The sequence below is a fragment of the Erinaceus europaeus genome, chromosome 18 (genome assembly GCF_950295315.1).
Source record: "Erinaceus europaeus chromosome 18, mEriEur2.1, whole genome shotgun sequence".
NCBI classification, from domain to species: domain Eukaryota; kingdom Metazoa; phylum Chordata; class Mammalia; order Eulipotyphla; family Erinaceidae; genus Erinaceus; species Erinaceus europaeus.
This window is the reverse complement of record NC_080179.1, coordinates 42,027,479-42,054,702: the sequence shown is the minus strand read 5'-3', so window position 1 is coordinate 42,054,702 and position 27,224 is coordinate 42,027,479. Positions and strand designations below refer to the sequence as shown.

Here is a 27,224-nt window from a genome sequence, read left to right as displayed (position 1 = left end):
TTCTTTTCCTTCTTCTTCTTCTTTTCCTTCTTCTTCTTCTTTTCCTTCTTCTTCTTCTTTTCCTTCTTCTTCTTCTTCTTCTTCCTCTTCTTCTTCTTCTTCTTCTTCTTCTTCTTCTTCTTCTTCTTCTTCTTCTTCTTCTTCTTCTTCTTTTCCATCTTCCTCTTCCTCTTCCTCTTCCTCTTCCTCTTTCTCTTCTTCTTCTGCTGCTGCTTCTCCCTCTCCCTTTTCTTCTTCTCCTTCTCCTCCTCCTCCTCCTCCTTCTTCTTGTAAAGAATCAAGACTTTACTTGTGAAAGTAGCCCTGTGTTCCAACTATGGCAGCACAAGTGGCTGCATTTGTGGAAATGGTGGACTATTATTAACAGCAAACCTCCTTTGAAAACTGCCACAAACAACTAGATAAGAGAAACATTAAAACAATTTCTAAATCCTGAAAATGTAGTAGAATTCTGCTATAACAAATGTTGTATATCATAAATCATACTCCTAGAGGGATGTGCTGTAACTGGAAGAGTGTTGATTTTATTTGCTTTTCTGAGAGGGTCATGACTAGACATGATTGCACACCAATGTGTCATTCACTACACTGCCACCATGATGGGAACACTGGATTGAGCAATTTTTCCAGTACCCATTTCTAGAAATGTCTGCATGAAGGCTTGGGAGTTAGTTTAATTCTCCAGAATTTCACATCTAGGATTTAGAAAACATCCCTTGATCTCTGGTGAGTAAAAAGGAACAATTTTGTTCATATAAAAGATTAAATTCTATTAATTCCCCAACATAAGCTATATTTTCGTTAATGAGATTAAGTGTCCTTAAAATATGGAAAGAAAGCAATAAGAGGTATATTTTTAATTACTAGAAAAGAATAATCTATTAGATAAGAGGAAAATATATCTTGAAGCAAATGCTTCCAGGAGTCCTTCTCTACGTCCAAGAGAGCTAAGATGCAACTTTTCTTATAATCAAAAAAATTGTATTTTACTACTAATATATATATATTATATATATATATATATATATATATATAGAGAGAGAGAGAGAGAGAGAGAGAGAGAGAGGGAGACACTCCGGTTTGTGGTGATGCTGGGTATTGAATCTGGGAACTCAGAGCTTCAGGAATGAAAGGCTTTACATAATCATTATGCTATCTCCCCAGCCCCTTATTTATAATATATTACACTGACATCTTTAACTTTAAATTTTTCACATTTTTGTTCATGGACTTAGGTGGAGGAAATATGACAGGGACAAAATAAGTACTCAAGGTGCTTTATGGTTTAAATTCATAAATAATTACTAGCATTACTATCACTTGTATGTATGTAGATAGTATTATTTGACAAAGATAAATTACCTTGGGCTGAAGAGACTATCATATTTTCCAGATAAATATACTTAGTGTGTGAGAGATGAAGGATGAGTGGGAATGATATGAAAGCAAACAAGAAAAGGCTCTTCAAGACAGAAGCAAAGATCAGAACATTGTATAGCCTTCCAGGGTTTTCTTACTTTCTTTTTTTTTTTTTTTTGTCATATATATCCTTTTATTTTTTATTAGTGATATTATAATGATCAACAAGATTGTGAAGTAAGAGGGGTAGAATTCCACATGATTCCCACCACCAGAGTTCAGTATCTCACCCCCTCCATGGGAAGCTTCCCTATTCTTTATCCCTCTGAGCTAATGGTCCAAAGATCTTTATGGAGTGTAGAAGGTGGGAGGTCTGGCTTCTGTAATTGCTTCTCTGCTGGACATGGGAACTGACAGATCAACCCATACCCCTGTTTCTATATTTCCCTAGAGGGGCAGGGATTTGGGAAGGTGGAGTTCCAGGACACATTAGTGAGGTTGTCACCCCATGGAAGTCAGGTTAGCATCATGGTCATATCTGCAACTTGGTGGCAGAGTATTGGAGCTAAAGTGTTGATATCCCATGCCTGGTGACTCTGGACACTGTCTGAAGTGAAACATGTTGCAGTGGTACTGGTCGCACTGATTTGGTTGAGGTCAGCAAATGCAGTATCAAATGGTATGAAACAAGTGAAGCAAAAAGGAAAATGAGCAGAGCCCCAGAGATTCTGATTTGGAGAAATACAGGTTTTATAGAGAATGAGGAAGTTTCTTTGCTACCTTAGAGTTTAAGAAGGCAATATATTATTATTAGTATAATAAAGTTATTTGAGAACTTGGTTGACTTTAAAAGTCCTTTCTTGGAGCACCTGTTCCACCACGTTGTCCCCTCAGGCTAGTACCAGTTCCCGCGAGAGTTAATAGGATATTCTCAAAGTGCCCTTCTTAACCAATCCTGTCCCAGCTAGTCACTCCCAGTTTTTGCCCTATAAATCCCTTCTTCTTCTGTCCCTCTCACTCTCTTACCAGCCTTTCACTTCGGTGGTTAGACGCAAGGAAGGGTGCTGTGGGAGGCGGCCATTTTTGCTACCTCCACATGGCCCAAATCACTGCACTCTCACCCAACTCTGAGGTGCCCGCTCAAATAAAGAATTGTGTTCCCTCTCAGCTCTGGATCTCCTCTCTCTCTCTCTCCTCCGAGTCACAGCCGACACTACGGTTAGCATTTACTATACCATACAAGACCTTTCCATGATTTATGACATTAAATTAATGCTATTTACAAATAACTGTATCTTATATACTGACAAGACCAGTTGTTTCTGGTCTCCCTGGTCCAAGATTATGAGTGATTTAATATTTTTTTTAAAAGTTATTATTAGAAGTGCACTAGCAATTTAATTTCAGTGTTAAAATTCAATCAGTTTACTAAATTGAAACCTTAAGTGCTTATATTGAAGGAATCTATAATCAGAACTGAAATCTATGCATTAAAAAGCTCAAGACATTAAATCTGTTTTCCTCTCTCATATTGATTTGTGATTTATAAGACTATAAGTTAACTGGAGTGTATATTAACACCATTCCCACCACCAAAGATCTGTGTCCTTACCCCCACCGCCTATAGTGGAGCTGAAAATCTACCTTCCTCACCCTCCAAGACTTATTTATTTATTTATTTATTTATATTTTATTTTATTTATTCCCTTTTGTTGCCCTTTTTTTTATTGTTGTAGTTATTATTATTGTTGTTGTCGTCATTGTTGGATAGGACAGAAAGAAATGGAGAGAGGAGGGGAAGACAGAGAGGAGGAGAGAAAGACAGACACCTGCAGACCTGCTTCACCATCTGTGAAGTGACTCCCCTGCAGGTGGGGAGCCGGGGCTCGAATCGTGATCCTTATGCCGGTCCTTGTGCTTTGTGCCACCTGCGCTTAACCTGCTGCGCTACAGCCCGACTCCCCCTCCAAGACTTTTTTACTTTGGTGCAATACTCTAAACTCAGTCAAATTCTACTTTGCATTTCCCTTTCTGTTCTTTCTCAACTCCAGGATTTCTTTATGTAATAATAACATAGGTATATGGTCTTGCATGATCAAAAGTAGAAAAATATTCACACTCTCCACCACTTTTCTGTTCAGTTAATAACATATTCCAGAGATCTGCTTAAAAAGTTCATTGATTCTCAACTGTTGTATATTCCTTTGTGCTCTACAATTGTATCCAACTAGCTCTGATTGATCACTTGGCTAATTTTTCATTTTTTGCCATTACAAATATTTCTTTGAAGAAAATGAAATGTTTTCCCAGTTTTTCATCTGTCTTTAAATGTGTTTTGAGGACTAAATGTTCGGTTTTGGCTTGAGATATGCTAGAAATTAGACTATATATAAAATTTCCATAAACATTTTAATCTATTTCTAGATATTCTATTCTAGTTTTTGTTTTGAATTTCTACTCAGTACCAGTGTTACATTTTAAAATTATTGAGTTTTTATAAAATTTTAGTTATTGTTAACATTTATCTACTTACTGCTTTTCCACATTATTATGACAACAGAGTCTTCTTGTTTCTGTTTCACATAAAGCTTAAAATAATTATATCTTGGAGTCTGGCAGTAGCACAGTGGGTTAAGCGCAGGTGGCGCAAAGCACAAGGACTGGCCTAAGGATCCCAGTTCGAGCCCCCCGCTCCCCACCTGCAGGGGAGTCACTTCACAGGCAGTGAAGCAGGTCTGCAGGTGTCTATCTTTCTCTCCTCCTCTCTGTCTTCCCCTCCTCTCTCCATTTCTCTCTGTCCTATCCAACAACAACGACATTATTAATAACTACAATAATAGAACAACAAGGGCAAAAAAGGAGAATAAATAATAAATAAATATTTTTTTAAAAAATAAATAATTAATTAAAATAATTATATCTAATTCCATATTTAAATATTGATAGTTTCATTTATTTAATGCATAAATTAGTTAAAGAGAATTCTATGAGATGAGTTATTCTATTAGAATCATGTAACATATTTCTTTGCATCAAGTCTGCTTTTGTATACTTACAGAATTATTAATTTTCTTTAGTTTCTCAATATGTTTTTACACAGTTTATTTACTCATCCTAAGCTTGTATACTTTTTTCTTACTAGAAATATGAAGTCTGCACTTGCATTAAATCATGGTAATTACACACACACACACACATTGTATATTTAATCTATCCTGCTAGCTCAATTAATCTGCTACTTTTTCTTTATAGATTTTATAGAGCTTTCCAGTTATTCAGTTACATCATCTACAGTGCACATGTGTGCCTTAATTGCCTTTTAAACAGAAATTTGCTGTGTACTCCATAAATATCAAATTAAAAGGTATCAAGTTTATATGCTTATTATATGCTGTGTTTACAAAAATAATAGACATGTTATAATTTGAAACACAGAGAACATAAATTGGAATGAAACAGGATGTAAAGACCACTATGTTAGAAGTTTGGTGATGTACAAAGGGAATTTTTAAGTTGCCTGAAATTGAGCTCTGGTGTAATTTAAACAGAGATGAAGATGTCATCTGGGTGATGGAGTTGGACAGGCAGAAACTGACAGGTGAAGGCAGCTTTGGAAAGAAAAACAAGAAGTGGTATGTCATTTTAGTGATAGGTACCTATGCAGTGAACACAATTATGTTCTCAAGACACTAGAACATAATTCAAGAAACTAGAATATAAGAAGGTAGGATATGGCTGGAGATACATTTTTAAGCATTAGAATTTAGGTGGTGTTTTGATTTATGAAAACATCTACTTTTTAATTAATTAATTAATTAATGGATAGAGAAAGAGAGAAATGGAGAGGGGAGAGGGATAGGAAGAGGGAGATAAAGACAGACATTTGCAGCCCTACTTCACCACTTGTGACGCTTTCCCCCTGCAGGTGGGGTGAAAACATCTACTTAATTAGGGATAATCTTATTTTAATATGTTACACTGGTAATCAGTCTCTCAGGACTATTTTAAATTTTTTCGGGGATGGGTAGTGGTGCAGCTGGTTGGGCACACAAGTTACAATATGCAAGAGGAGAGAATCAAGGCCGCAGTTGCCACTTGCAAGAGGAAATCTTCATAAGTGGTGAAGCAGTGTTGCTGGTGTCACTGTCTTTCTTCCTCTCTAAGCCCCCCTTTCCTCTGTATAGCTGGTTGTCTCTATCAAATAGGTAAAGATTAAAGTAAAAACTTGACTTTTTTTTTATCCTGAGTAAGGAAATGAGATAACGGGTGAGATATACTCATGACAGAGAGAATGAGAGAAAGGAGAGAGATCACAGTGCTGTTCCACCATCCATGGCTCTATTCACTATTCCATGTCATGTCTGTACTCAATCTAGGTCCTCAAGTGCAAGAAGTTAGACCCCATATCTGTTGATGTCTCTCCCAGAGGCAAGGGGAAATGTTAAATTCATAAAAGCACAAGAAATTATGGGATGAGTATAAGAGGCACAGATGATCATGGAGCGGTAGGGAAAGCTGACTCTCTCCTCCTTATGATTCTACCACTCATAGTGGACTCCTTAGTTTTTTTCTTTTAGATAGATGAAAATGAGAGAGAGAGAGAGAGAGAGAGAGAGAGAGAGAGAGAGAATGAGAGAGAGAGAGGATAGCTTGGCTCCAAATTATGATGTTTTTCCTTTGCATGAGGTTCTGATAATGTCCTTACACATAGTAAAAACATTTTGCTCTACACTGTGGGACATGTCCTGGCCCCACACAACACAGAGTCTGAAACATGGAAAGTGGATGGAAAATTTAAGGAGCCAGGTAGTGGCAAGTTAAGGAGCCCTTGGTCCCCACTTGCAGGGGGAAAGCTTCAGGAGTGAGTGGTGAAGCAGGGCTGTAGGTGTCTCTCTGTCTCTCTCCCTCTATTCTTCCCCTCCCCTCTCAATATCTTTCTTTCTGTTCAATAATAAATAATTTTTAAAAAGTAAAATGATTAAATATATGAATGTGTTGAAAAAACAATCTCATGAAACCAAGACAAAGTATAAAGCAACTACATTTATTTAATCAGAGCAGAATTGAATCGTGAAAAGAATTTTCTGAGCTGGCACCTCCAGGACAAGACTACCCTATGCAAAGAACCTGTGTTTCCTTCACTGAACTCCTCAGCCAGCAGTAAAAATACAGCCTCTCAGTCACTCTTGCTGTGCTTTACACTCAGCCTACACAATCATTTTGACAGCTAGTTATTTAACTAAGTTATCAGCAAGTAGGTAATAGCCTCTCTGTTCAGTCAAAACAGTCAAATTAGTTGTACATGTAGACACAGACTTCCTTTGCCAAGATTTATGAAATGAAAAGGACGAATTAGAAAAATAGAACAATAGTTCCCTATACATGAAAGATGTGACATCTGTCTGAAGTGAAAACATGTCATGCTTATTGAGTGGGGAATTGTCACTGAAGCTTGGAGTAGCTTTAACAGAGAACTAAGCTTTGCTAACTTTATTCCAGTGACTGAAACACACAATTGTGGAAGCTTTTATGGAGAGGGAGGGGGAAAACAAGAAGAGGAAATTAGTCCTTGGTAGGAAATGCATGAATCAGTTGTGTACGTCTTTGTACTGCATTACTGTGTTACTTAACATAGGAAAATGTATTCAAGGGCACTTCAAAGAAAAATCAAATATAATTTTTTTGAGATGACATTAGTTATCAGGCTAAAATTGACTTCCTAAAGAAAGAAAAGGTTGTGTTCAAAAACCCTCATGTAAGCCTAGTCCTGTACTCTTTCTTTGAAATGTAGTATATTTTGCTTCTCTTAGGCAAAACAATTAAAGGCCCTGCCCATTTGACAAAGGGCCTGATTCTGTCTTGCTTCCCCTTTGAAATAGCTGTTCAACCCTCTAGTCTTTCCCAATTTGAGTGGTATTTTTGTCATATCATTGTTGCTGAGAAGTTATTCTGATGCAGTCTCCGCCCCCAGGTTTTTCTATGCCCCGCTAAATCCTAGAGTGCCCCCTTTCAACCAATCCTGGCCCTACACGTCACCCCTGGTTGTTGCCCAATAAAAAGCCCCCTCACCCCTCCCCTCTCTCTCTCTGGGCTCTTGGCTCTCCCTCTCTGAGGTCTCACTCCCTGCTCTTCCCCCGTGGTCGGCCATTGCCGGCTGGCTCCACGTGGTCTGAACCAAACCTCCCCCCCCCATCCTATTATAAAGATTTGTGTACCCCTTTGCTCTGGACGTCCGCTCTCTTCTCCGTGGTGCAGCCCGACACCAGACCGTCGTGACAAAATCTGGCGCCCATCGTGTTCCGTACCCACACCACGCCCGGCCTGAGGTCTCCGAAACCGCCCAGACACAGGTAAGTGGCATCCGCCCGCTTCTGTGGCCCTGCGTTTCCCTCCACCATGGGATTTTTTCCGTTTTATGAGGAGGTGTCCCAGACATTCTATCCTTCCCTCCTGGGACAGGCTTTCGATCTCAGAGACGCTTTAATTTTTGCTACACCATGGGTTCTCATGGCTATATTTACTATTTTCAGGATATGTACAAGGCCTCCTGCCAAAAGGTTAAGTGACCTTGAGGCTGAGATACAGGAGTTAAAGGATATTTGCTTAGGACTTAAACACCCTAAGCAATCTGCAGTCAGCCCCAAAACCGCTGCCTCCGGAGACATGTGTTCGCTTTCTCCTGCGGCAGCTTCCGCTTCCACGACCCCTCCCCCCACTGCCCCTGAAGACACGTGTTTGGCGGCTCCTTTGACCCCTCCCCCAGCTGTCCCCACAGACACGTGTTTGGCTCCTTCTGCAGACAAGTGTTCGGTCCCTTCTGTGGCAGACACGTGTTCAGTTCCTTCTGTTTCTCTGGCCCCGCCCCCTGCTTCCCCTGAGGCTTCCGGTTCTCTAGCCCCTCCCCCTGCCGTTCCGGTTTCAGCTCCGCCTACAGCACCCGGTATTCCCAGGCGGTCTCCCATCCAAGTACTAACCAGGCCCGACCCTGCTTAGCTTCCGAGATCAGACGAGATCGGGCGTGTTCAGGGTGGTATGGCCATAGAATTACAGACTGTTGCCTTGAGGACTATACAATGCCAAATAGCCCCTCTGTTTGGTGGTTCATGCCTCCCGCCTCCCCCTCATTATATACCCTTGCCCCTTTCCCCACCCAAACAGGGAATGCTCCTTTACACACCAATCCTTCCCTTCACACCACACTGGCTTTTACTTCTCCCCTACTTGTCCCTTCCTATTTTGTTATATCATTTAGGCTTATGCCCAAAAGGTTTCTGCACCATGATAGTCTTTTATAGACTTTGGACATCTTATGCTATTACTAGGTAGAAAGATAGAAAAGATGTAGAGATATTGTGAAGAGATGGTTGAGCAGGCTGCGCTTAAACCTATGAGATGAGTCTCTCCAGGTAAGTCTCTCTCTCTAAAGAGGGGTTGAGCACAGGAAGACGCATAAATCTCACAAGGTTGGCAGCCATTTAAGCCTTCCCTCCTCCACAGAAAGTCCTACATCTTCCCACCTGAGCATGGCATTCCTCTAAAACATTTAAGCCTGCTCCATTCCATTTTTTCTTTACTGTGTCCATTTAGATATAAAGGGATAGGAGGAGATGTTGCTGAGAAGTTATTCTGATGCAGTCTCTGCCCCCAGGTTTTTCTATGCCCCGCTAAATCCTAGAGTGCCCCCTTTCAACCAATCCTGGCCCTACACGTCACCCCTGGTTGTCGCCCAATAAAAAGCCCCCTCACCCCTCCCCTCTCTCTCTCTGGGCTCTCGGCTCTCCCTCTCTGAGGTCTCGCTCCCTGCTCTTCCCCCGTGGTCGGCCATTGCCGGCTGGCTCCACGTGGTCTGAACCAAACCTCCCCCCCCCATCCTATTATAAAGATTTGTGTACCCCTTTGCTCTGGACGTCCGCTCTCTTCTCCGTGGGGCAGCCCGACACCAGACCGTCGCAACAACATATCATGACTGATGTGTGATTTAGATCACTGGACCATCATTTTATCCAGGCTTTTTGTTATTTTGCATTAACATTTGATTTCCTTGTAACTGATTTGTGCACAGATACAAACTCACCTGCATACTGCGGAGACACTTTTGCTCTCCTACCTCTCCCTCCTTGCTCCTTCTTTCTCTGAGATCTGCTGTAAACAAAGGATCCTTGTAATCTCTCCAGCCCTCTGCATTGATGCCTTTTCAGGGGCTAGGTTGTTCCAGATTCTGACCACCCCATCACAAATTACTCCTGCTTTTGCTTTCCTCCTGGGTCACTCAGATTGTAATTGATGCCACACAATACAGAACTAGGGAGTGTAAGAAATTCCATCTCAAAGTACAGTTCTAGTTTTAATTGCTCATATTAAGTGATTTTTGAAATTTTAATGAATATCTAATTAGAGCAAATGTTTTCTTCACTAACAAGTCACTGTAGCATTCCACACATGTATACTCTAATTAAACAAAACTGTTCTATTAATTAGGGCACAGTGGACTTCTGTCTTGAAGAAATGACTGTACAGCATAGGTCTGCCTCAGAGTTTTTCTTTTCTAGTCTTTTCTTTTTTTTTGCAGCCAGGGTTATCATTGGGGTTCAGTGGTCACTATGAAGCCACTGCTCCTGACCTCATTTTTTCCACTTTATTGGATAGAACAGAGAGAAATTGAAAAGGGAGGGGGAGATAGATAGGGAGAGAGAAAGAGTTACCTGCAGACCAGCTTCACTGCTTGTGAAGCTTCCTCCTTGCATATGGAAAGTGAGGGTTCAAACCTTGATCCTGGATCAGGTCCTTTCTGTTCAGTGCTTTTCCCAAGATGTCTAGCATATTCCTTTATTTTTCTTGTACATATAAATTTGATCTGTGATACTAAGACTAAGTTCAAGTGTATCTCAGGAGAAACTATTACCTTGAAATATTATGCTTAGTTTTAAGACCATTTTGAGAAATAACCCTTAGCCACAGAAACCTGTCTTAAGGGAAGGCACAAGAGATAAGACTTTGTCATAAAAAACCATCCCCTGCTTATCTTGTGATACCCTCTCCTCTTTATTTGGTGTTCCAGCTTCTTTCCCCATTCCTTAGCTCAGAATATAAATCCCTTGTTTGTTCTGTTTAGTTTAGAACTTACAGCCAAGTGGATGTTCCATGTGTATGTAATAAAGTTGACTTTTTCTCCTGTATCTTCCCTTTTCTTATTTTCTCTTCTTTTCTTTCCTTTATTTCTCTTCTTATTTTTTATATAGACACAAAAAACATAGAACCAGAGAATGAAAGAGGTGGCCAGGTGGTGTTGCACCTGGTTAAGAGCACATAGTACTAAGCTAAAGATTGGGTTTCAGCCCCTGGCTCCCCATCTGCAGAACAAACATTTCACAAGTTGTGAAGCAGATCTGTAGGTATCTGTCTTTCTCTCTCCCTCTCTTTACATGGTCTCCAGGAGCAGTGAATTGGTGGTGCTAGCACTGAGCCCCAGCGATAACCCTTGAGGCAGAGAGGGAGAGAGAGAGAGAGAGAGAGAGAGAGAGAGAGAGAATGAAAGAAACAAAAGCATTGAAGTTTTCTGAAATACAGGAATACAGTGAAGACGAGACTTTAATTTGGGTCACATATATGGCAAAGCTGTGCACTATCCAAATAAATTGTTTCACTGCATTTCTGTCTATTTTCTTTTCTTTTTTTCTTTTTGCCTTTAGGGTTATTTCTGGGGCTCAGTGTCTGCACTATGAATCCACTTCTCCTGGAGGCCATTTTTCCCTCCATTTTTGTTGCCCTTATTGTTATTGTTGTTGTAGCTATTGTTGTTGGATAGAACAGAGAGGAATCAAGAGAGGATGGGAAGACACAGAGAGGAAGAGAATGACAGACACCCAAAGACCTGTTTCACCACTTGCAGAGGTACCTTTCCTGCTCCCCAGAACTAAACTGAAGAGAAAGCCTTTATCTGGAATGTACTCATCTAGAACATAAGGATAAAGGGGAGTTGATGGTTACATGCATCTGTGTTTACCACTTGTGCTCAAGAGTGAATAACAGTACTTGTCCTCCTTGGCCAAAATAATTTGTTTGGCCTGGCATAAAATGGTTGAGAATTATAATAGGCAACAAGCCATGCTATTAACAAAAACATGCTGAACTTTCTGAGTTTAGTAAGCATTTATTTAACATTTTACGAACAAGAAAGTAACCAGAACTTACTGATACAGATTTACCTCTGGGGCCAGGTGGTAGTGAACCTGGTAAAGTGAACACACTGCAATGTGCAAGTACCTGGGTTCAAGCACCCTCCTCACCTACAGGGGGAAAACTTCAGGAGTGGTAAAGTAGAGGTGAAAGGGCCTCTCCGTCTCTTTTCCTATTTCTTGCCTTCTGAATTTCTCTCTGTCTCTATTCAATAATAATGTAATAGATAAATACAATTTTATAAAAAATAAAAAGACAAATCTGACTTTGCATGCTATATATATATATATATATATATGTATATAGATAGAGAGAGAGAGAGGCAGTAGTGCAGTGGGTTAAGTGCATGTGGTGCTAAGCACAAGGACTGGCTTAAGGATCCGAGTTAGAGCTCCTGGCTCCCCACCTGCAGGGGAGTTGCCTTAAATCAATCAATCAATTAATAAATAAATAATAAAAATTAAAGAGAGAGAGAAAGATTGAGGACCAGGCAGTGGCACACTGGGTTAAACACACATAGTACTGAGTGGAAGGACCTGAACAAGGATCCCTGTTCAAGCACCTGGCTCCCCACCTGCAGGGGAGTCACTTCACAAGCAGTGAAGCAAGTGTCTTTCTCTCCCTCTGTATCTCCTCCTCTCTATTCTATCCCATAAAATGGGGAAACATTGCCTACAGGAGCAGTGGATTCGTAGTGCAGGCACTGTGCCCCAGCAATAAAACTGGAGGCAAAAAAAAAAAAAAAAAGATTTAGCTTCCATTTTGTTATGATGTCACTGTGGAGTTTGCAAGATGCCTCTACTGTTACAGATCCTCAATATTTGTTACCCTATTGTTGGGTTGGATGAATACACACTAAAGAGTTTTCTAGAATGTGTTAAATCAAGCTCCCTGCTTTATAAGCTCAGTTCTATTTCATTACAAGCAAACATCAGCTCACTGGTGAGCATTAGGAACTTTGAGTGGCTCTATAGTTTTGATAATGAAGAACACTTGAATCACACTTTGTCACCTGCAGAAACACATAGTCTTATTTAAAGAAAATAAGTACTTGGTTACTTTAAAAAAAATTACTACCATACTCCCAGAGGGATATAGAACAGGGAAAGCTATCAGGGGAGGGGATGGGATATGGAGATCGGGTGGTAGGAATTGTGTGGAGTTGTACCCCTCCTATCCTACGGTTTTGTTAATGTCTCCTTTCTTAAATAAATTTTTAAAAAAAATAAATAAAAGAAAGAAAAACAGAGAAAAAGTAGCATCAACAGAACCAAGAAAGAAGTGTAATGTCAATGGAAAGGCCTCTCTGGATTGTGCTATGGAGCTGTGTTCCAGTTGTAAGTAAAATGATCCAGGTGCTCATAGCTATGTATAATATCTACTTTCAAAAATCTCACAAGAACTTAGTGTTTCTTATCCTGGAGAGAATTGTCAAAAGGCCAACACAGGGATAAAGTTGGAGAAAATACAAGAGGCTTGTAGAGTGTATCTCTGTCCACCCCCCCCCAAGATTATGTTTCCTTTAGTTAATCCACGCAAAAATTTAGATTTTTGTAGTTTTATTTATTTATTTGTTTGTTTGTTTACTGTTTTTGCTTCCAGGGTTATTGCTGGGGCTCACTGCCTGCACCATGAATCCATTGCTCCTGGAGGCCATTTCCCCCCCTGTTGTTGTAGCCTTGTTGTGGTTATTGTTGTTGTCCTTAGTTGTTGGATAGGACAGAGAGAAATCGAGAGAAGAGGGGAAGACAGGGAGGGGGAGAGAGAGGGGAGAGAAAGACCTGCATACCTGCTTCACTACCCTGCCAAGTGGGGAGCCAGAGACTTAAGGATCACTTGCAGGGATCCTTAAGTCAGTCCTTGCCCTTCAGGCCTCCTGTGCTTAACCTGCTGTGCTACTGCCTGACCCCTATTTGTTTATTTATTGACCAAGGTTATCACTGAGACTTGGCTCCTACATGTCTGCACCATTTCTAGAAGCCAGCTTCTCCATTCTTCCTCCTTCCCTCCCTTCTTTCCTTCCTCCTTTCCTTTCTCTCTCTCCCTTCCTTCCTCCCTCCCTTTCTTTTTTCTTTCTTTCTTCCTTCCTTCTCTTCCCTTCGTTCTTTCTCTCTCTCTTCCTTTCTCCTTTCTTTTCTTTCTGCAGTGAGAGAGAGAGAGAGAGAGAGACCACCCTCTGGCACTGCTCCACCATTTCTGAAATGGAATTCCCTCCTGCAAGTGGGCACAGCCAAGAGGAGCCAGAGTTTGCATTTTCTGTGTGCTGCCTGCTGAGTGTTTCCCTCACCCTTCATTATGTGCTTTTACATGACATAAAGGAATGGATCCTCAACGAATACAATTTTTGACACTAAGCCTAAATTTTCATAGCTGCAAAATAAAGTTCCAAATGATTTTTCTGAACTATAAAAATAAAAACATAATCAATTCTCTTATTATCAACTTGCTTTAGTGTCATTATGTAGACTCTATATATTTGTTGTTCAGTTTTTTTATTATATTATTTTCTCAGGCAATTACATTTCACCGCTAATTTGAAGGATTTGCTTGATATAATCATTGAGTACAAGCACAGTGCTAACTACTTAAATGAGAATGTTATCAACTGAGTCTAATTTTTCTTGTCCTGCTATAACCAAATTATTTTTAATATGTAAGATTTATTAGAACATATTTTCAATTATACTAGGGAGTTTAAATCTAGAAAAATTTCCACACATATTGCTGCCTACCAATAAAGTTGGCATCCACAAGCTGGTGAGTAACATTTTGCCTGCTATATCTTAAGTACTTTTGATTATGTCAATACAAAATAAATTAGCTAAGATCAGGCAAACTATGTTTAGGCATTTGGGTTAATCAGGTGCTCCATCTTGTCTGTAATATTGACAGGGATGTTTAGCAACTGTACCAAGTAGACTGAGTAGAAAAAAATGAATACAAATTTTTCTATAAATTGCAAATAAGTATGAAATTAATTTGGTTGAGTTAATCATGAATACAGAATAACATTAGCATTTCAAGTAATTTTATTTTGATTTTCAGAATTCATTGGCAATGTAAAATAGCAATTTTATAAATCTTCGGTTAGAAAAAAATGTCAAAGAGAATTTATTTTGCAAATGAATGTTTCTCTTGCATAGACACATTTCATACTTAGCCTATTTGGGTCTTATTGTTTAGGGAAAAAAGTGAAAATTTCACATGAAAAATGATTTTACACTGCAGGAAGTCCTTAAGATATACTGCTTAAGTGAATAACCAATATGTATTCAAATGTGAGGCAGCAAGTTAAAGAGTTATTGTTGTAATCTCTCCTAGATGTGTGGATATGTTTGCTTTTGTTGTTTTTCTAGTTTTATATAACCCATTACCTGACATAGGATCTTCTAGTGCTTTTTGAATCAGCATCGGAGAACATGGGAATAAAATGGGGCAAACTATATGTCTGTCCAGAGCTAGGATCCAACATTCGTATTCCCCTTAATTACTTTGTAGTAAACATGAACTGCATAATATCCAGTTTTCACTTATAGCGATTTTCTCAATTATTCTTCTAATTATTTAGTGACTATTACTGAGCTGATTTAGAATTAATCAGTTTTTCTAAACACATTTATAAAAAAAGGAATAGACTTAATGCTTTTCCCAGTTTATATGCAAAAACTATTCAAAGAACTCCACCACCTTCAGAGTAGAAGCATAGTTTCAATACCACTTGCCTGAGTCATTCCATATGTATAGATCTCTTATTTTAAAATATAACCCAATATAAAGGAAAATATGCAAAAAGAGTAAGTTTTCAGCCTCAGTTTTCAGCCCAGAGAAATACATGAAAACCAGAGGAATGTGCCATGTTCTCTGCTTCCCCAGTAAAAAATCTCTACATTCTTAGCCCAACTAAGATGCCTACTATGTGGAAAACATTTCACCCAATCACTTAACATTATATATTTATTTATTATATGTGACATACTCTGTTCTAAATATGAGGAATAAGGTCAAGAGATAGTTCAGCTTGATATAATACCAACTTGCAATTCTGAGGCTCCAGAGGTTTCAGGTCCAATTTCCCAAGGACCAAGTTAAACCAGAGCTGAGCAGTGCTCTTTTAAAAATTTTTTTATTATTTATTTATTTGATAGAGACCATCAGAAATCGAGAGGAAAGAGGGAGATAGGAAGAGAAACAGAAAGACACTAGCAGCAGTGCTTCACCTCTAGTAAAACTTACCCTCTGCAGGTGAGGACTGAAGACTTGAACCTAGGTCCTTGTGCACTGTAACATGTGTGTTCAACCAGGTATGCCACCACCTGGCCACCTCTGGTGCTCTTTTCCTCACCCTTATCTTTCATTTTCTTTTTTCCTTCTCATAATGAATAAATAATACTTTAAAGGGTTTTATTCATTTAATAATGAAAGTGGTAGAAGGAGAGAAAGAGAACCAGATCTCACTCAAGTGTATGTGCTGCCAGAGATGGAATTTGGTACCTCATGCTTGACAGCTGAGCACTTTATCTACATGCCACCTCTTAAGCCGCATGGATATATTTAAAGATATATCACTTCTGGGGGCCAGACGCTAGCACAGTGGGTTAAGTCCACATGGCTTGAAGTGCAAGGACTGGGGTAAGGATCCTGGTTAGAGCCCAAGGCTCCCCACCTGCAGGAGGCTCCTTTCACAGATGGTGAAGCAGGTCTGCAGGTGTCTATCTTTCTCTCCCCTTCTCTGTCTGCCCCTCCTCTCTCCATTTCTCTCTGTCTTATCCAACAACAATAACAACAAAATAACAATAAGCAACAAGGGCAATAAAGGGAAAAATGGCCTCTAGGAGCAGTGGATTCATACTGTAGGCACCAAGCCCCAGCAATAACCATGGAAGATATGTATAATTTATAAATATTGGGAATGGAGAGATGAGCAAAATAAGCAATTGCTTCATTTTCTTGGACTCACATCTTGTTAGTAAACTTGAAAGTTAAAACAAAAATCATTAAAAAGAATACACAGAATTTAGCTGGTATTAAGTTTGCAGAAAACAAAGCATGAGGCAGGTGAGATAATATATTGTGAGATAATATATCATACTAGGGTTGTATTGCACCAAAATAAAAGTATCTGGGGGTAGGGGTGGGGGTGGAATGGGCATATTCAGGTCCTGGGACATGCTGGCGGAGGAGGACCTAGATGGGGGGTAGAGTGTTATGTGGAAAACTGAGAAATGTTACACATGGACCAATTACTGTATTTTACTTAAAAAACATATATTATACTATGTAGATAATTGTTCTTTTATGTAGGGCAGACAATATTATCTTGAAAGTGACATTTGAGTGGAAAACAGCAATGCAATATTATCTAGGGAAATGATATTTCATACAGAACAGTAGCAAACGACAGAGAACCAAAGGGGAGCCACATAAGGGCTCTAGGAAGAGGAATTGCATGGAAGCACCTCTATCTTTAGAGACTCATTTTGAGAGTAGGGAAGAGAGAAGGAGGGCATTATCTGGGAACCCACATAAGAGCTTTTTGTGGTAATGCAGACAGACAAATGGCACAGGCAGTGTTCAGTTTCTAGAATACTTTGCAGAGTAAAATATTTGGCTGTGTTGGCTATGGATTAAAAAAGGAAAAGAAAGCAAGAAAGGCTGTGTCAAATGATTTATTGTCTCAAATGGAAAGGATAAAGCTGTTATTTACCGAGAAAGGAAACTGTCTTGGATCTGTACAAGGTTAGGAGTTAGATTTGGATTTGCTAATTTGAGATGACTACTGACATCTAAATAGAGAAAGGGACATTTGGTGAATCCCATATAGAAACACCAAGTAAAGGAAGGGAGGGGGTCAGAAATGAAGAAAACACAGGAAGCAGAGAATATACCAACCAACACGATAGCAAAAAGTCAAATTTAAATATAACCTAAAAAGTCAAGGCATTTTTTCTTAGTGGATAATTTTAGTACTGTGTGGGCTAAGGCTAATTAGTAATGTCAGAATTAAATGATTGGGAGTGAAAAGTGCTTCCCAAGAACTGACAGTTGGCTTCTTAAAGGCTATTTTGGCAATTCTATGTGAACCTCCACTCTGTCATATGGTTGAGATTCTGTGTTTTGGCTACTGTCACTTGTGCTCTTGAAGGTTTTCTAAATGCCCTGTGCATATCTGACTAGAAATGACATTCCCTGGAACTCATTTTTATATGTAAACCAAACTCAAAGTGATTACATTTTCCAAATATAAAATAATAGACACTCATTGACATAATGTCAAACTCTCCAAAAGTACTTCCTTGTAGATTATTAATCAGTTGGAATCACTCCATTGGGTATATTACGCACATGTAATTATTAGTTAGTTACTAATACAAATGTTAAGCAGCTATAGGTTATGCACATGGATTACAAAGGGAGGAGTCTCAAGAAAGAAATAAGTTTGAGTAGAAGGTATGAATGAACAATAAGATAACTTAGGACAGTGAGTGTTTGTCACTAGATAACTCTTATCTTCGAGTGTCTTCCCATTAATATCTACCAGAGCTGAACCAGGGAATCTCTTTTCAATATGGCCATTCTCTAGGGTTGTTTCTTTGTCAGTTGAAATTGGTGCCAAACATCCTGGTTTTCCTGGGGTCCCTCAGCTTACTGTTAGAAGTTCAGAACTCCAGAGTTAGGTGGTAGTGCAGCAGGTTAAGTGCAGGTGGCACAAAGCAGAAGGACTAGGTAAGTGTTCTGATTTGAGCTCCCTGCTCCCCACCTTCAGGGGAGTTGCTTCCCAAGCAGTGAAGCAGGTCTGCAGGTGTCTTTCTCTCCCCCCTCTCTGTCTTTCCCTCCTCTCTCCATTTCTCTCTGTCCTATTCAAGAACGATGACAACAATAAAACAACAAAGGCAGCAAAAAAGGAATAAATAAATGAATAAGTATTTTTTAAAAATGAAGTTCGGAACTCATCAAAAGGCCTAGATTAGGTGAGAGATCACCTTTTTTTTTTTATTATTATTTCTTTGTCCATAGTTCACATTGTCCAAATCTTTCCTGAGTTTTTGATCTTGTATATCATCTCTTCAATTTAGTCCAGTGCAGAGCTAAATATAAAGTGGTATTGGTGGTGTGTCTTTTCTATACAATGATATAACAGAAGACACCTTAAACTCTAGAGCACTAGAAGTTTCTGACTTATTCAACTTTCCACGATTGGCAAAATATAGCAAAGGATTTTAATTTATTCATAAGTTTTATATATTTTAGTTATTGAAACATGGACTGGGTGGACAGTTGGTGGTTGCACTCAGTTGAAAGTACATCTTATCATGTGCAAGGACCCAGGATCAAGCCCCTGCTCCCTACCTGCAAGGGTTTCAAAAGAAGTGAGGCAGATCTGCTGGTATCTATCTTTCTCTTTCCCGCTGTATTTTCCCCTCCCCACCTCTTCTCAATTTTCTCTGTCCTATCTAAAAATAAAAGAAAAATAGAAAAGAAAGAGCATGTACCACGATGATATTTGGGACTGGGGGTGGGTAAGAAGCAGAGAGATGCATGACTATGCTGACATTATAATTTCAAGAACTGAGAACGTAACTGTGGGAAATAAACATGATCTAGGATTTAAATGGATGAGAGTTGCCAGGACACCTATCCACACATTCCTAGCAATGGGATGATGTGTTTTCAGATGGATGGGTGTAAGTAATGCTTTTGTCTAAAACCCAGTTCAACTCAATAAATGTTTATTGTACTCTTGCTACATAGCATATTGCCCTGATAACATTCACATATCAAAAAATGAAAAGTTAGGTTGAGGGGTATGCATGGCATATGGGTATGAAAACCCCCCTGAAATCTGGTAATTTCATAAAATAATATCAGGTCACTCAAAAATAAACCATAAGAAACAAACACTTAAATGAAATAAACTGAGACTGTAGTTACATAGGAGGAAATCTTTTTTTAAATTTTTTATTGTTTTTATTTATTTATTTGATAGAGACAGCCAGAAGTTGAGAAGGAAAGGTGATGATAGAAAGACAGACATCTACAGCCCTGCTTCACCACTTGCAAAGCTTTCCCCCTGCAGCTGGGGACTGGGGGCTCGAATCTGGGTCCTTGTGCACCGTGACATGTGTGCTCAACCAGGTGCATCACTGGGCAGCCCCAGGAGCAAATCTTGACTATAAAAATGAGCTTTTTTTTTTTTTTCCAGTTCTATGATAAACTCCTGTGCCAAAGATTTGCTAGAAAATGCTTTGACACTATTTTTTCATAAATCATTTATTTGTATTTTTCTCAGAGCACTGCTCAACTCTGGTTTAATGTATGGCTGGGGATTAAACCTAGGGTCTTGGAGCCTCAGGCAGAGTCTTCTGAATAGTCACCACATTACTTCCTTTAAAACTTAATTATAGTATAAAATCAGAAGGAAAAAGAAAATGATATGTAGTATTAGTTATATTTAGAATCTATGGTGAACTTGTAGAATTGGAGACTAGAATAGCAATTACCAGAAAATGTAAGAACTGTATAAAAGTTGATAGAAGAATACATTTGTCAATAATATATGTATGTGTCCTTGAAATCTAATGTTCATTATAGTTACTGTAGCTACTCAATTATATACTTATAATAAGTAAAGATATATTTTAAATGTTTTCACATACATAGTTAATAATACTGTATTATGTACTTATAATAGGTAAGGGGATATTTTAATATTCTGGGCCTCTTTGTAAAAAGTTAGATGTTCATAGGTGTGAGAACCTATTCCTGGGCTCTCATTTCTATCCCAATGGTCACTGTGTCTATTTTTACTCCAAAACCAGGCAGTTTTGATTACAAAGCTTTATAATATAGTTTGAAATCTGGGAGTGTGATACCTCCAGTCACGTTATTTTTTTCTCAGACTATTAATATTTTTAATTTCAAATAAAACTTTTGTTTTATTCTGTTAAAGAAATTTGGTGAGAACTTGATGGGGTTTACATTATATTTGTATATGGTAAGATTCTTGTGATCCATTAACATGAGATATGTTTCTATTTCTTTGTATATTTTTCTATTTCATTGAATAGTGATTTTTCATTTTCAGCATGCAAGTCTTTTACTTATTTGCTTGGGTTTATTCCTAGATATCTTCCTGTTTTCTGTTTTGTTTGTTTTGTTTACTGCTGTTGTAAATGAGATCGCTTTAAGAATTTCCTTCTAGGGAGTCGGGCATAGCTCAGCGGGTTAAGCGCAGGTGGCGCAAAGCACAAAAATCGGCATAAGGATCCCGGTTCGAGCCCCCTGCTCCCCACCTGCAGGGGAGTTGCTTCACAGGTGGTGAAGCAGGTCTGCAGGTGTCTATCTTTCTCTCCCCCTCTCTGTCTTCCCCTCCTCTTAACATTTCTCTCTGTCCTATCCAACAACGATGACAGCAATAACAACAACAACGATAAGCAACAAGGGCAACAAAAGGAAAATAAATAATTGTAAAAAAATTTAAAAAAAAAGAATTTCCTTCTGATGTAGTGTTTGCATAAAGCAATGTCATGATTTTTTTGTATTGATTTTTAACCTTAGTACATACTGGTTAATAATTTCTAGAAGCTTCCTGTTGAATTCTTTGGGTTTTTCTATGTATACTATCATATCATCTGCAATGGTTACAGTTTGACTTCTCTTCCAACCTGTACTGCTTTAATTTCTTTCTTTTACAAAATTTCTATGACTAGGACTTCTAACGCTCTGCTGAATAGTAATGGTGATAGTGCACAGCCATGTATACTATCTCATCTAATTGGAAATACTTTCAGTTTCTCACTATTGAGTGTGATGTTGGCTGTAGGTTTGCTGTATATAGGTTCAATTAGATATAGGCATTTCTACTTATATGCATTTTGTGGTGTTTTGGTCATGAAAGGGTGATAGATCTTGTGAAAGTCTTTCTCTTCATCTATTGAAATAATCATGTAAGTTTTGGTTTGATTTTTGTCTATTTGGTGTGTAAAGTAGTCTCTTCAACAAATGGTGTTAGAAAACTTATGTTGAAACATGCATAACAATGAAACTGAGCCACTTCAGAAGAGTTAACTCCAAATAGATCAAGATTTTTGGATCTTAAACCAGAAACTATTAAATGTTTCATGGAACATATTGGTAAAACTCTTTATGATCTAAGTTTTAATGGTGTCTCCAATTACTCAAGTCCATTTGCAAAGAAAACAAAACAAATGAATAAACCAAAAAGACTACAACAAATTGGACAGGTTCTTCACAGGAAAGAAATAAAATAAAATAAAGAGGCTCCTTACAGAATCAGAGATCTTTATGTGTCATACTTCTGACAAAAATTTGCATTGACAATATACAAAGAGTTAACCAAACTCAGCAACAAAAATATACCTTTCAGAAGTGGTGAAAGGATATGGACAAAAATATTCATCAAAGAAGATATCCAAATGGCTTACAGACATATGAAAAAAGTGCTCATAGTCACTGATGATCAGAGAACTGTAAATAAAGACAACCCTTGTGACAATGCTGTGTTAGAAAGAACAGTAAGAATAATGTTGAGATAGCTTACTGGGTGGGGCATATGCCTTACTTGTGTGTGTGACTTAGGTTCAAACATATGTATGATGTCTCCCCCTCTCTCTGTTGCTCTATCTGGATGAAAAAATCAAGACCCCAATTTTTCAATTATTCAATACTTTGAATTGGGATGTCAGGAGACTCTAACTTATATGGAGATCTGAATTAAGAATTAATTTAGCATTCAGGATGCTCTAGGTACAGATTGGAAGGAAGAGAAAGCATAGAAAAAAAAGAGACAGACCTAGAGGTCAGGAGGAGCCTAAACTAGAAACAAAATGAGGAGTTCCACTCCAACCCCAGTTCTGACTAGAACAAGAAGGAGGAACTCTTTCTAACAGCTTCTGGACCAACCTAGCAAGAGTTGAGTATTTACTGGGCATATGATTTATATTACACACACACACACACACACACACACTCACTCACTCACTCACAATAATTACAATGTTATATTCAAGTTAGTGATAATACTATAATATTCAGACCACAATGAGACTAACATTTCTTCTCTTTCTCTATATTACATGTATTTACAAATATTTTAATAATTTGGAGATAATAGTATAATAAATGCTCATGGGGGACAGATGGTGGCACATCTGGTTAAGCACACATATTGCAATGTGCAAGGACCTGGAGTCAAGCCCCTTATCCCCACCTGCAGGGGGAAAGCTTCACAAGTGGTGAAGCAGGGCTGCATATGTCTCTTTTTTTCTCTGCGTCTCTCCCTCCCCCTCCCTTCTCAATTTCTCTCCATCTCCATCTGATAAGAAATAAACAATAAAAATAAAATAAATCCTCATATCTGTTTTTCAGGTTACAAAAAGTCTTCCATCTCTGATTTGCCTTTCATCTATAGCCAACAATTTCAACAAGAATTATCTTGAAAGAATAAAAAATCTATTGCATACACAGATGGAGCAGGAACTTCATCAAAGGCCAAAAATGAAATAAAACATGAATACGTAGCACCAGTAATTTGGTAAAGGCAATGACTAGGTGTCAGGTGTTTTAGTAATAAAAAAAATAATAAGTGTGGCAATATTGTTAGAAAGGAAAACTAATAATAATTTAAAACTTCCTACATAGAACACTCTGGGCTTGAGACTTAATAAGCTTTTAAAAAAATCACTATTGAGTGCATCATTATTAGAGCCGTTTTACAAAGAGAGGAAGTGAAAGCTAGAGAGAATAAGTGCTCTCCTGTGGGCTGTACAATGAAGAGATAATGGAGCCAGAATTGGAGCTCATGTCCGTCTGTGTCCACAGCCAGAACTCTATATTCAGGCTACTGGACCATGGAAGAGAGGAACCAAATTGAAATGGTTTAAGTAATTGATACATGTGTTGTTTTTTTTTTTTCAGAACAAGCACTTATTTAATTTAGAGACTAATTCTCTGCCAATGTACCAGTGATACGATTAACACAAAAGAAAATTTTGCAAAACATCAGTTACCTTTTTATTTAGTTTAGAAATCACACTTTTCAAGAACAACTGCGTTTCACCTCCCAAAGTATTGACCATTATAGAATTAAAATTGAGCCTGGTCTATACTCTCAGTCAATGCCTCTGACTCACATTAAACAAGCCTCACATACTCAGTCAAGCACATAATAAACTATTGTGCAGAAAAACAAACAAACAAAAAAAACACCTCATTTAAGAATCCCTCCATATTACTACCTCTTATGGTACTCTTTGTTATCAGTTATTTTCTAGTATCTCATCTTCTTCCTACTTGTCCACAAGTTTCTTATTGGCATCCTATTTACATGTTTTAGATTTGGAATTCATTTATGATTTTATTTAAGCTATTATAATTTCTGCTTTGCTTCATCTTATACAGTTACAGATAAAACAAAACACAACTGAAATTTAAAATAATTCTATGGTTTGGGATAAAAAGAAAAGAACTAGAGAGTCAGGCGGTAGGGCAGGGGTTAAGCACACTTAGTGCGAAGCTCAAGGACCAGGGAAAGGATGCTGATTCGAGCCCCTGGCTTCCCACCTGCAGGGGAGTAGCTTCACAAGCGATGAAGCAGGTCTGCAGGTATCTGTCTTTCTCTCCCCTTCTGTATTCTCCTCCTCTCTCCATTTCTCTCTGTCCTATCTAACAATGACAACATCAATAACAACAATAATAACTACAATGACAATGAAAAACAACAAGGGCAACAAAAGGGAAAATAAATTTTAAAAAAAATTAAAAGAAAAGAACTGGAGGTGATTACACTGAGAGAAATAAGTAGAGATGTGAAAGACAACTACCAGATGGTTTGATCATATGTGTAATATAGATGACTAACACAAGCAAGCTTGCTAAAATAGTCACCAACTGTCTTAGACTGTAAGAACTATATGGTTATCAGAAAGAGGAAGATGAACACAAGACTTTGGAGGTGGGTGTGAGGACTAGGGCACACAAACACACTCGTATCTGTGAAACTAAGATCCTTAAATCATGATTTCATAAATCAATGTCAAAGCATTAATAATAAAATGTACATATATATTTTAAATATTTATTTATTTGTTCCTTTTTGTTGCCCTTGTTTTATTGTTGTAGTTCTTACTGATGTCGTTGTTGTTGGATAATACAGAGAGAAATGTAGAGAGGAGGGGAAGACAGAGGAGGGGAGAGAAAGATAGTCACCTGCTTCTTCTTCTTCCAGCGTTTGCCCTACTTCCATAGCCAGTCAACAGCGTCAGGTTGAGCCTGATGTAAAGTTTCAAGACCTCCTTTGAATCTGGAGAGGTGGCAGTCGTTGACTATGTGGGTCATAGTCTGTCTGTAGCCGCAGGGGCAGTTCGGGTCGTCTCTGGCTCCCCAGCGATGGAACACAGTGGAGCACCAGCCATGGCCTGTTCGATAGCGATTGAGGAGGGCCCAATCATAACGTGCTAGGTCAAAGCCGGGTTGACGCTTGCAGGGGTCTGTGATGAGGTGTTTGTTCTTTACCTCAGCTGATTGCCAACTCTGTTTCCAAGAGACTGGAACAGAGAAGTTCAGTGTAGGCATAGGGGACCAGATTGTCAAGCATTGGACAGGGTGGGCGAAGATATCTGCGTATATTGGCAGGTCCGGTCGAGCGTAGATGTGGGACATGAACTTAGATGATGCCGCATCCCGACGAATATCTGGCGGGGCGATGTTGCTAAGAACTGGCAGCCATGGAACTGGGGTGGAACGGATGGTTCCAGAAATTATCCTCATGGAGGAATATAATTTGGAATCGACCAAGTGGACATGAGGGCTACAGAACCATATTGTGGCACAGTATTCTGCAGTGGAATAGCATAATGCCAGAGATGATGATCGTAGTGTGGAAGCGCTCGCGCCCCATGAGGAGCTGGCCAGTCTTGCAATGATGTTATTCCTTGCGCCCACCTTTGCTGCAGTTTTTATGAGATGTTCGTGAAATGACAGAGTGCGATCGAGGGTAACGCCAAGATAGACTGGCTGGGCTTCATGCCGGATTCTCGTATCGCCAAGCTGCACATTAAGCCCACGCAAGGCCGAGGCATGGTGTAGATGGAAAACAGATGATACCGTTTTTTGCAGTGCTAGGGATTATTGGTCAATTGGCGATACAGCATCAGGCAGATGTTATCTGCCTACAAGAAACACAGCAGTCGATGAAGCTGCTCGATTCACCATCAGTGGATTCAATTTAATATGCTATAATCTCCATCCTAAACACGGCCAAGCCATCTACGCCAAATCGTGTCTTGTGGATGTTTACCATATGGCCTCTTCGACCTTCTATGACTCCATTACTATTGGAACTATTCAGCTCGTCAACATATATAAGCCTCCCAGTGCCTCATGGGATAATGAGGTCCTGCCTAGCCCGAATCACCCAGCTGTTTACGTTGGAGCCTTTAGTAGTCATCACCAAGACTGGGGATACTCCTCCACTCATGCTGACAGCTCTATCTTAGCCGACTGGGCTTCAGCGAATGACCTTTCCCTATTATACGATCCCAAACAGCCAGGCTCTTTTCACAGTGCTAGATGGAATAAAGACTCATCACCTGACCTGTGCTGGATTAGCACAGTCAACAGCCAAGCCTTTCCCACTACGAGACAAGTTCTCAAGATTTTCCTGCAGTGTCATCACTGCCCAGCTATCATCCACATTGGTCTCCAGCTCCCACTGATTCTGTGCTCGGAGAAACTAAGATGGAACTTTCGAAAGCAAACTGGCGTCTGTTCAGTGATCTTACCAACAAATCTATTCCTGCAATTCCAATTAACTCTATCCCCTCTGAAGATTCCTACAGGCGCTTCCGCCAAGCCATCTTCAAAGCAGCTTCCCAAGCCATTCCTCGTGGGAGACGTGCTAACTATACGCCTTGTCTTGATGCTGAATGAGAGCAACTACTAAAGCAGTATGATGAGTCGGGCGACCCAGATGTGGCTGACCATCTCATTACCTCCCTGGATGCAGCACGCCAAGCCCGCTGGCAACAACTCACGGAAAGTCTGAACTTCACCCACTCAAGTAGGAAGGCCTGGAAGCTTCTTCACAGACTGGGTGCCGGTAGCCAACCCCCTCCCATCTCCCATCCTCCCATATCTCCAAATTCAGTGGCCAGTCACCTAACTCAAGTTGGACGTGCTAAGATCGACCCAGTCTGGAAAAGAGAAATTTCCCATGAGTGGTCATCCCACTTCCGGTTATCTTGTTCATCTCCAAAACTCTCTCCCTTTACACTGTCTGAACTGGAAGACGCTTTGAAGAGGGTTAAACTGGGAACAGCTGCTGGCTATGAAAACGTCACCCCAGAACTCATTCTTAACCTGGGTCCCACAGCAAAGAAGTGGCTTGCTTCATTCCTGTCCCACATCTTGGAATCTGAGTCTATGCCCAAAGTTTGGCATCGTGCGAAGATTTTAGCGGTTTTGAAACCAAAGAAAGACCCAACACTGGCCGCCAGCTATAGACCAATTTCTCTCCACTCCGTGTGTTACAAACTCCTAGAGAGGCTGCTTCTGTCACCTATTTCTCATCTTACAGAGAAATTCCTATCACCCGCCCAGGCTGGTTTCCGCCCAGGAAAATCTACCTGCGAACAAGCCCTGGTCCTCTCGACTTACATTGAAAATGGATTCCA

At 39.4% G+C, this 27,224-nt stretch overlaps 1 non-coding gene across 1 annotated transcript; it reads right to left on the bottom strand.

Moving 5' to 3' along the window:
- Positions 1-8,284: 8,284 nt before the first annotated feature.
- On the bottom strand, positions 8,285-8,403 carry LOC132534430 (5S ribosomal RNA). Its single transcript, XR_009546157.1, has one exon. It is a non-coding gene; the product is annotated as a 5S ribosomal RNA (ribosomal RNA).
- Positions 8,404-27,224: the final 18,821 nt, after the last annotated feature.